This window comes from Anas acuta, chromosome Z (genome assembly GCF_963932015.1).
Source record: "Anas acuta chromosome Z, bAnaAcu1.1, whole genome shotgun sequence".
NCBI lineage: Eukaryota > Metazoa > Chordata > Aves > Anseriformes > Anatidae > Anas > Anas acuta.
Genome location: NC_089017.1, coordinates 63,023,028 through 63,031,905, shown reverse-complemented (window position 1 = coordinate 63,031,905; position 8,878 = coordinate 63,023,028). Strand labels below are relative to the sequence as shown.

The window sequence follows — 8,878 nt, the reverse complement described above, 5'->3', positions numbered from 1 at the left end:
GGATCAGTCCCACCAGGCTGGAGATGCACCTGGTGAGCACAGGAGGCCCTCCCAGGCTTTGTTGGTGCAGGGCAGTGGTGCAGTGGGATGGGTTGTGGCCTGTGTGGTATCTCATGCTCATATCCTCAGTGGCTGTTTTATGCTACATCGTAAGTGGTGGGTTGCAGTGGCCAAGCACATTGGGTGAGAAGAAGCTGCAGCACTGGGAAGACCTTAACCTGCTTGTGCTGCTGCAAACCATGGTGCTGAGCAGTTTCCTAGAGAACTTTCTAGGCAAGGGTGTAGGAAATATTTTACTTTTTCCCAAAATCACTTGTGGCTGCCTGGAAGGGTCCCTGTGTGACCCACCAAGTCCTGCCTTAGAGTGTGTGGTCCAGCTGGTGGGAATAAATGCTTTTTTTGATTGTTATTATTATTATTTTTCCTTTTTCAGAGCATAGTGTGTAGTTGTGTTCCTCAGCTTTAAATTTTGCATGTCCAACTTTTTGCAGGTCATCAGCTGTAGATTTTCCTTGTGATCACCACCTGGAAGCAATTGCCCAAATGGCAGAGAGCAAAACATCACAGGAGGTTTTGAGGCTGATGGCTAGCCATAGCTGATGGGACCACAAGAAGAGAAACTAACAGGTGTGGCAAACGGGAGATGGAAAAGTGTGTGGCCAGGAGAAACTATCAGAGAGCACTGGGAAGCCTGAGGGTGACAAATGACAGACAGTGGCAAGAGAGGGGAAATTCTGGCTTACTGGTGTGGGTAGTGCTGTAGGGTCAGCAAATTCAGGTGCTAAGTTAGCAAGGCAGGGCCCAATAAGGAAGGAGAGAGTGAGATGGATTGTGTGGGAAAAGGAGTATCAGCTCAATGCCGTTTACTGGATAGACCAAGTGTCTAAGGTCAGTTACTGGAGGGATCCACAGTGCGTGTGTGTGTACATGAGGGTCTTTATCCCACCTCCAGGTGCTGCTGAGACCAGTCTCCAGACCTTTGACCCACCCCTGGACACACAGGCCAAGAGAAATTATCTCTAAGGACCCTGGGGCTTCTTGTTGTTGTGGGGAGGCCGCACATGCTCAAATGCATGTCTGCACCTGTCTGCTGGAGCTTGGCTCAGAAGCCACCTCCACAGTTGGCTGTACTCCCACGGGACCCAAGGCTACAAGGATGAGTCTGTGCCAAGGAAACCAGTGCCTGGCATTACAATCTCCGAGCACATCTTCAAGGCCTTTCAATTTCCACCCTTGCTCGTTCTCAAACTTCTTTTCTCCACATCCTCATCTTCTAATACATTTAAAGCTTTTGTTATTCCAAAGCCTTTGAATCATCTCAGGGTCTGTGAAGGAGAAGCAGGAAGAAATTCAGATCTTCAGACATGTAACGTCCCAAGACAACTGCAAATCACTGAGGAGTTGTGGTACACTCAGCCCTGACACTACAGCTTGGATGTAGCATCCTCAAAGTGCGTGAGGAAACAGGCCATTAATAATTTTATTTCCAGGTGGTACACTGAAATTAATACCCCAAGTCATCAGAATTTGTATCTGATTTTCTCCAAATAATTATTTTTTTTCAACTCATGGGTCAAGTTAATAATATGCTTGGCAAATCAAAGAGGCCAACAGAATTTGTATTTATACTTATGTCAGCCTGCAGCTGAAACAAAGCAAGAAGAGGATTAGGCATACAGCAGCCAGCACTGTGCCCAGTCCCAGCTCCAGAACCATGTCCAAGTGAATGCTGAGGACACACGATGGGCTGGAATTAACAAATTGGTGTGGGAGGCTGGAAAACACGGAATTGAAGGAAGAGAAAGCAGATGGAGGAAAAGAGATGTGAAACAGAGATTGTACTTCAAAATATCTCCATCATAAAGCCTCACAAATTTCAAATAAATGAATTTCCAAAGACATAAAAAGTACAAAATCAAGCAGAAGTTTTGAAATGCTTAATGTCTTTAAAATTGTTGCAGCAATTACCAAGGACATTTGTTGATTGCATCTGTGAATAAAATTATAAATAAGATCAGAAATAAAAAATGTAATTTGACCATTAATTTAGGTTTGATGACCCAGTGCAGGAAAAAGCACTTGAGCACATGTTTAATTTCAACCTGTTAAAAGCACATGTTTAGCTATATTTATGAATCCTAACACTTCATAAGACATCAGAAAACTAGATGAAAAAAATTACTGAATCTTCATGGTAAGATAACATGACAAGATTACCCCACATCCCTAACATATGCACAAGCCTTTCACTGCAAATAAGACGTTCAATAATTAAGTAAAAAGAAATCACTTTAAAAATACAGTTTAACAAGTGCTGCTAAATACAGTCTTTTTCATAACCCGTTAACTCTTTGCTGTTGCCTAGCCTTGGCTGACTCCTCTGAGCATCCCCGGCAGTCAGTGGAGACAGCAGCCAAGAACAAACAAGACAAACACTGATGTTTGCAGCAGCTTTTTAAATACTTGCACACACAAGTACATAATTTTTTTCTTGACCTGGAACAACAAAATGACTAGAGAGTGTAGTGATCAGTGGTCACTGCAGTCCTATGGAGAAGGCAGTGATTTTGTGTCTTGAGTGTTGTGATGGCGTTGAACACACGACGTGGCTCTCACCAACACATCCACCCAGAAGGATGATGCTCATGCCAAAAGTGAAGGATATGCATGGCATATGTAAAAGCATTTTGCCTAAGAAGCATTTTCCATAGTCACAGGCATTATCTCATGGAGACATTACAGGGGAAAAGGAGATGGCAGCAGATTAAAACCTTTGGGTTGACCTTATTTGCTGGGAACCGTGCTCCTTTGTCATAGGTTTCTGCATGCAAACTCGTAGCAACTTGGGACTCTGCAATTTAATACCTGAAGGAAAAATTCCAGCACCTGCATGGAAGTAAAAACTGCCCAGCGCCTAAATAACCCTCACAACCCCAAATCCTTCGTTGCGCTGAACGGGAGAGGTCAGGAGATGGCGCTGCCTTCCCGTGGGTCTTTCCACGGTGTGGGCACGGTTTGATGCACACCGCAGCCGAGGGACACGCGTTACAACAATGTGCTGGCTCGCGTTGTTCAGCAGGCACGGAAAGAGTCCCACAGAGACCTCAAAGAGACTCCTAACCAAACACAATACCACTGCTGTTCTTCAGAAATCCAGGTGAGCTTCAGGTGTCCAAGCCATTGCATGTCTTCTACACTTGAAGAAAATTATTTTTCAAAGGTCTAGAATCAGTGCCCTAAACCCATATCTCGTCTGTGATCCTGAAGAGGCTTATTCACATTTAAAGATTAATACAAGATCAACTAAATGCCCAGGTTCACTGATTTCAACTAAACTACCTCAAATTTATCATGGCTTACCAGTCCCTGTGGATCCACAGATGCTCAATGTATTTAATGAAGCATGGACTGAGTATCTAGGAGAACAAGAGTATCTGCATTGATGGAGATAATAAATAAAATAAACATTATAGCTCCAAAAAATGATGAACAATCACTGGCTTCTTGCTACTGTAGCAATAACCCTTGAAGATCACGCTGTTCTTCATACTGATGAGCTACAAGAATGTGTTTTCTAAATCTTTGTTTTACTATCCATTGTCAAAAGTGAAAAAACAATTCAACAAATAAATTTGGTTACTGCATGCTCAAAAGGAAAAGGCACATCTGACCTTTTAATTCCTTAGTTTTTCCTTAGAACCCAATTCTGTTTCTCAGTTCATAAAAAAAAGACATTTTGTTTCATTTACAAATCTTTCTAAAGATTTCCTAAAACTAAACTGAGATCACTTGTATCTCTGTTTTAAAAGTCAGTACTGGTTTGCAGAGAAGCTCCTTACAGCATACATCTGGATAAATAAATACAGAGGGAATTATTTTTGCTTCCCCATGGGAAAAGGCAAGCAAACAAAACAAAAACAAACAAACAATTTTTCATAGCATTCTCCTACATTAAGTGTTAGAATAAAATTTTAAAATTCTAATTTTAATGCATTTAAGAGGCTGTGTTCACCATTTTTCAGTAATGAACTGAAAACATTCTGCCAAATCCAGGCTGATTTTCTGCCAACAGCAACACATCTCACCAAGGCTCAGAGGAACCCTTTACCCGTCTGTGGTTTCCAGCAGCTCCTTGGGACTGGCAGAGTGAGCACTCTTCTCCTTTTGCAAAACGTCCAGGGGAGGCAGCCCCCTCCTGCAGCCCCCCCGTCATTCCCACAGATGGTGGGAGGGATGCCTCGGGAGGAGGGTGCCTTCTGACCCCGCGCAGCCCCGTCACGCCTCTGTGAATCCTCTTTGTAAGTCACTGGCTGCCATTCAGCAGTCTTTTAGTGGCAGTTTCCCATGCAGAGTAAGTAGCTTGCACTTTCCGGGAGAAAATGTGGAGAGAATACTGGAGTAAAAAGATCAATGGGAAAATTACTTCTGGTGTGCACAGAATAAAAGGTCTTTCTCTGGTTTCAAAGCAGGGATTGTACAACTGAGATTCAAAACTAAAACTGACTATTTAAGGCTGTGCAACTTCAAAAAGAAAGTATTAATAAAACCAAATTTCTGATCCCATCCAGAGCAACACTGATTTCAAGGGGATACATTTGCAACCCCTTGAAGGATACTCTCTCCCCATGGTTTTGGAGCAAAGAGAAGATGGCAGAGGAAATAGGCAAAACAATTTTGTCATGCCACAGAAAACAGCAATTAAAGCAAAACTGGAAAAAAAGAAAAAAAAAAAAGAAAAATAAAAAGGACCATTGCCCACCCCTCCACAAAAGAAAAAGAAAAAGAAAAAAAAAAAAGTGAAAAAAGGGCCTTGTTACTTTTAGCAGATACAGAAGACAGATGCCTTTTAGCATGAATTTATGTCTTCAATGGCAGTTCAAAAATAACATTTAAAACTAGCCGAAGAACATACTTTCAAGGAATATATGCAATTATTCATAGTGAATACATGTCCCTCGAAGGCAACCAGGGGCCCAATCCTGCATGGGCTGGCTGCCTGGCAGACCCCATCACTAAATCATCTGGATTTCCACAGGTCTGTCCAGACCCAAAACTTTTCTGACCCTGTAGAACTTCCTGTGAGGTTCTTGTAAAGCTTTATTCCTTGTTAAATCATTACTGGGACACAACATCAAATTCAGTTAACTTGATTAAATCATGAAGGTGCTAATATGTCTGGGAATAGCCCTCCTTTTGCAACTAAACTGAAAGAAAGACACAAGTAAATTAATAGTGTTTAGTTTGACAAGAAGTCGCATTCCAGTTAAAATAAGGAAACAGAAATGTACATTGCCCAAATTATGCTAACTTTCAGCCTCACAATAAGCAATGCTGCTCTTTTTGGGGGGAACTAGGAGGGAGAGGAGTGGAGAAAAGGGCAAGTGCAGAAGCAAGGCCCCCAGCCCTGTTCAGACAGTCACAGAGACATTGCTGGAGCTTTGCAACACCCTGGGAGCTGCGAGAAGTGTGACAGCCTGCAGGACTGAGATGCCAGCGGTTGTTTGCAAATAGTGATGGATGCATTGTAAAAATTTTCTGTTGACATTGCAATGTGAAATTTTGCTTCTAAAACTGCAAATGAAGAATAAAGCTCTGAGCACACAAAGGTCTGTGAGGAGAGGCTGAGGACACTTGGCTCATCTAGTCTGGAGAAAAGGAGGCTGAGAGGCAACCTCTCTGCTCTCTGAGGAGACGAGGCAGAGAGGGAGGTGCCAATCTCTGCTTCCTGGTGAGTGATGGGAGGACACGAGAGAACGAGAGAATGGCACAGAGCTGCAACAGAGAAGGTTCAGACAGGGCATGAGGAAACATTCCTGTACTGTGAGGGTGGTCAGACACTGGAACAGGCTTCCTAGCGGGGTGGTTGGTTCCCCAAGACTGTCAGTATTCAAGGAATGTCTGGATGATGCCCTTGATAACATGTTTAAACTTTGGGGTAGCCCATTGGCATCCTGAGGAAAAAAACAGCTGCTATACAACACTTAAATGTGTCCTTTGTGACACAGAGCATATCAATGGTCAGATCTCACTGCTTTGGTCAGCAATTAGCATGGAGCTAAAATCCTCTTGCCTGTAGGATAACATAACCAACATACATTTAGGAAGCTGCTTTTCTGCTTGAGCTGCCCTTCATTCATTCATGGGGGCTGAGAGGGAATAGACAAGATACATCAACAAAGTTGGTGCCTCACTCTCAGCTAGCACAGTGTTGGTAGAAATTGGCATGAATTAGATGGCTCGTTGTGATGCAAGAGGCATGTTATACTGTTTGTACTGAATGGACAAACTGGCATCCTAAGGCAAGGCAGCTGCATTCATCACTGGGGTTTCTAAATACAAAGCTCTGACAGCTCAATAGGAAACTACTTCTATTTATAATATGAATAGCCTCTCTCCTCCGAAGACAACAGGAAAAATCCAAAGACATAGCCACACATCTGTGCTAGGTCATTCCCACGGACCACCCCATTCAAGGATTCTCCTGCTGAGGTGCCCTCCTTGACTTTCCCCAGCCACTGAATTTGAGGGTATATAAATGCCTTCCCCATCCTAGACAGGACATAGATACATCACTTTGAAGAATTTGGTAGGATACATTCCTGTGCTTGCACAATCAAATTACAAATAGACATTAGCTCAGAGAATTTCTAATCTTTGTCTGGGAGTTAAGTAATGCTTAATGCTCAGAAAAGATTGGTAAAGGTTGAAGGAAAGTAAAGAAAATGAACCAAACCTACCATTGTGCTCTTCTTCTGTGTCATGCTGTGAGGACAGGAGGAAGAACAAAATTACCATGATTTGGTATTCTCTTCATTAAAAAAAAATATTAAAAAAAAAAAAAAATTACCCATTGCAGGGTTTCTCTCTCTCTCTCTCTTCTTCTCTCTCTCTCTCTCTTCCTTCTTTCCTTCCTTCCTTCCTTCCTTTGCACGAAATACCAGTGTCTTCTGAAAATGTTTGCACTAAAAAGAACTACAGGATTTTGTGAAATTATGGCTATTTTAATGACAGTTAGATCATTGGTAACATACTTACTGTTAGAAATTATATTTTGAGGGCTTTTTAATGCTTTCAAAAAGTCTGGAGTAAAAGTTTATCTGTGACTTTAATTGTAGAGTCCTTGCACTGAACATGCCACCATCTAGGACCTCTGTCATGACTTTAATCTTCTTGCTTTGTGGACATCCAATTTGGTGATACTGTGCTGAGAAGAGATGGGCCAAATGCTCTGCAAAAGCAACCTTCAGTTAGATTGCACAAGGGTCAGCTGCCGGAATATTGCAAAACGCCTGCCCTCAGAACTAACAAATCAACCCCTTTTCCCTTTTGACTAAGGAGAAACTGAAAATCTAGAAAATGGCCAACCTCTTTATTATGTTGAGACGTCATCTAATTTTGATGCGAAACCATTTTGCATTAATTGTTTCTAAAGAATGCTCCTCCCACCATTCCTTACAAACCTTAATTAACTACATATTTAATTATAGCACAGTGGACAAACTGCTGCTTGAAAGACACACAGGTAGGAAAAGGAAAGGAGTATTCTTTCACGGTTCATTTATAAAAAAGCATGTGGGGCAATGAAAATAATGAAGAAGAAAAGAAGGAGCTAATTTAGGGATTAAAGCTGAAGAGTGATTTAGTAAAGAAGAACAAATATGTAACACTAGATGTAAAAGCTTAGCCTTTGGGCAAGATTATTGTCAGAATTCGTGCTCCAAGTACACATGTTCAAGCTTTACTGAGGTGGGAACATTAAACAAAAAAAAAGATCAACTTAAAATCCAATTTATTCTTCAGAGCACCTGATAATATCTAAGAAAAAAATCAACTGTTGATTTTTAAAATGTACTTTATTTTTTTTTAACCTATTTGAAAGGTTGGTGATCTTCCTTTTGTGTCCATATTATTTTCTTCTCTTTACATCCTTGTGGTGAAAATTCCCCATAGATCTAAAGCAAATGATCCATATGTGCCAGAATATTTTACATCTGTCCTCAGTTTCTCCTCAATCCCAGAAATTCTAGAGGCAGCAAGGCACAACATAAAAATTGATGTTACATGTCCTGCTTGTGGCATGGGTCAGCAGGGAAGGATGCAGATGATCTTCAGAAAAGGACTATGGACAAGGAGTGAAAAGCCAGATCAAAACAGAACCCTAAGCTCTGGATGATATGTATACAAAAGCAAAAAGGTAAGGAGCACAAAAGCCATTACTTCACCTTCTTGCTACAGGATAATGCCAGTGATGTTGGAAATGCACACAGGAGAACAGACAGCTGATAAGGCAGAAAGGGTTATAGTGAAGATTTGCCTCTAAATCACAGAATCATAGAATCAGTTAGATTGGAAAAGACCTCTGAGATCATCTTGTCCAACCTTTAACCTGCCAAGTCCACCATTGAACCATGTGACTAAGCACTACATCTATATATTTTTTGAAGACCTCTAGGATGGTGACTACTTCCCTGGGCAGCCTATTCCAATACTTCACAACCCTTTCAGTGAATAATTTTTTTCCGAATATCCAACCTAAACCACCCCTGGTGCAACTTGAGGCCATTTGCTTTTGTCTTATCACTTGTGTTGCTTGTGAGAAGGCTGTAAATGCTTTTTCTGCTCACTGACAGATTGGTCTTTTTTTCAGCATCAGTGACTCATGTGAAGATTTTTCATCATGTCTGAAGATAGCGACATGGCCAAAATCTCACAAAATCTGCTTCCTAAAACTGTATTTTATTTTACTAAGATTTTTCAAAATTTCTTGCATTTTGAAAAGTGAAATAACTGACAACAGAAAAACTTCTATACTTCATTTTGGAAAAACAAGTCATGATTCTTGTGCCCAAATACAGCTTTTTGAGAGAGTTTTCAGAAA

General features: G+C 41.3%; 2 long non-coding RNA genes across 2 annotated transcripts; one reads left to right on the top strand and one right to left on the bottom strand.

Moving 5' to 3' along the window:
• The first annotated feature begins 490 nt into the window (after window positions 1-490).
• LOC137847648 (uncharacterized) lies at window positions 491-2,275 on the top strand. The gene is made up of 2 exons (XR_011091017.1): window positions 491-627; window positions 953-2,275. It is a non-coding gene; the product is annotated as an uncharacterized lncRNA (long non-coding RNA).
• Window positions 2,276-2,441: 166 nt separating this feature from the next.
• On the bottom strand, window positions 2,442-7,539 carry LOC137847647 (uncharacterized). Its single transcript, XR_011091016.1, has 3 exons — window positions 6,848-7,539; window positions 6,738-6,762; window positions 2,442-4,393 (listed from the first exon to the last, which is right to left on the bottom strand). It is a non-coding gene; the product is annotated as an uncharacterized lncRNA (long non-coding RNA).
• Window positions 7,540-8,878: the final 1,339 nt, after the last annotated feature.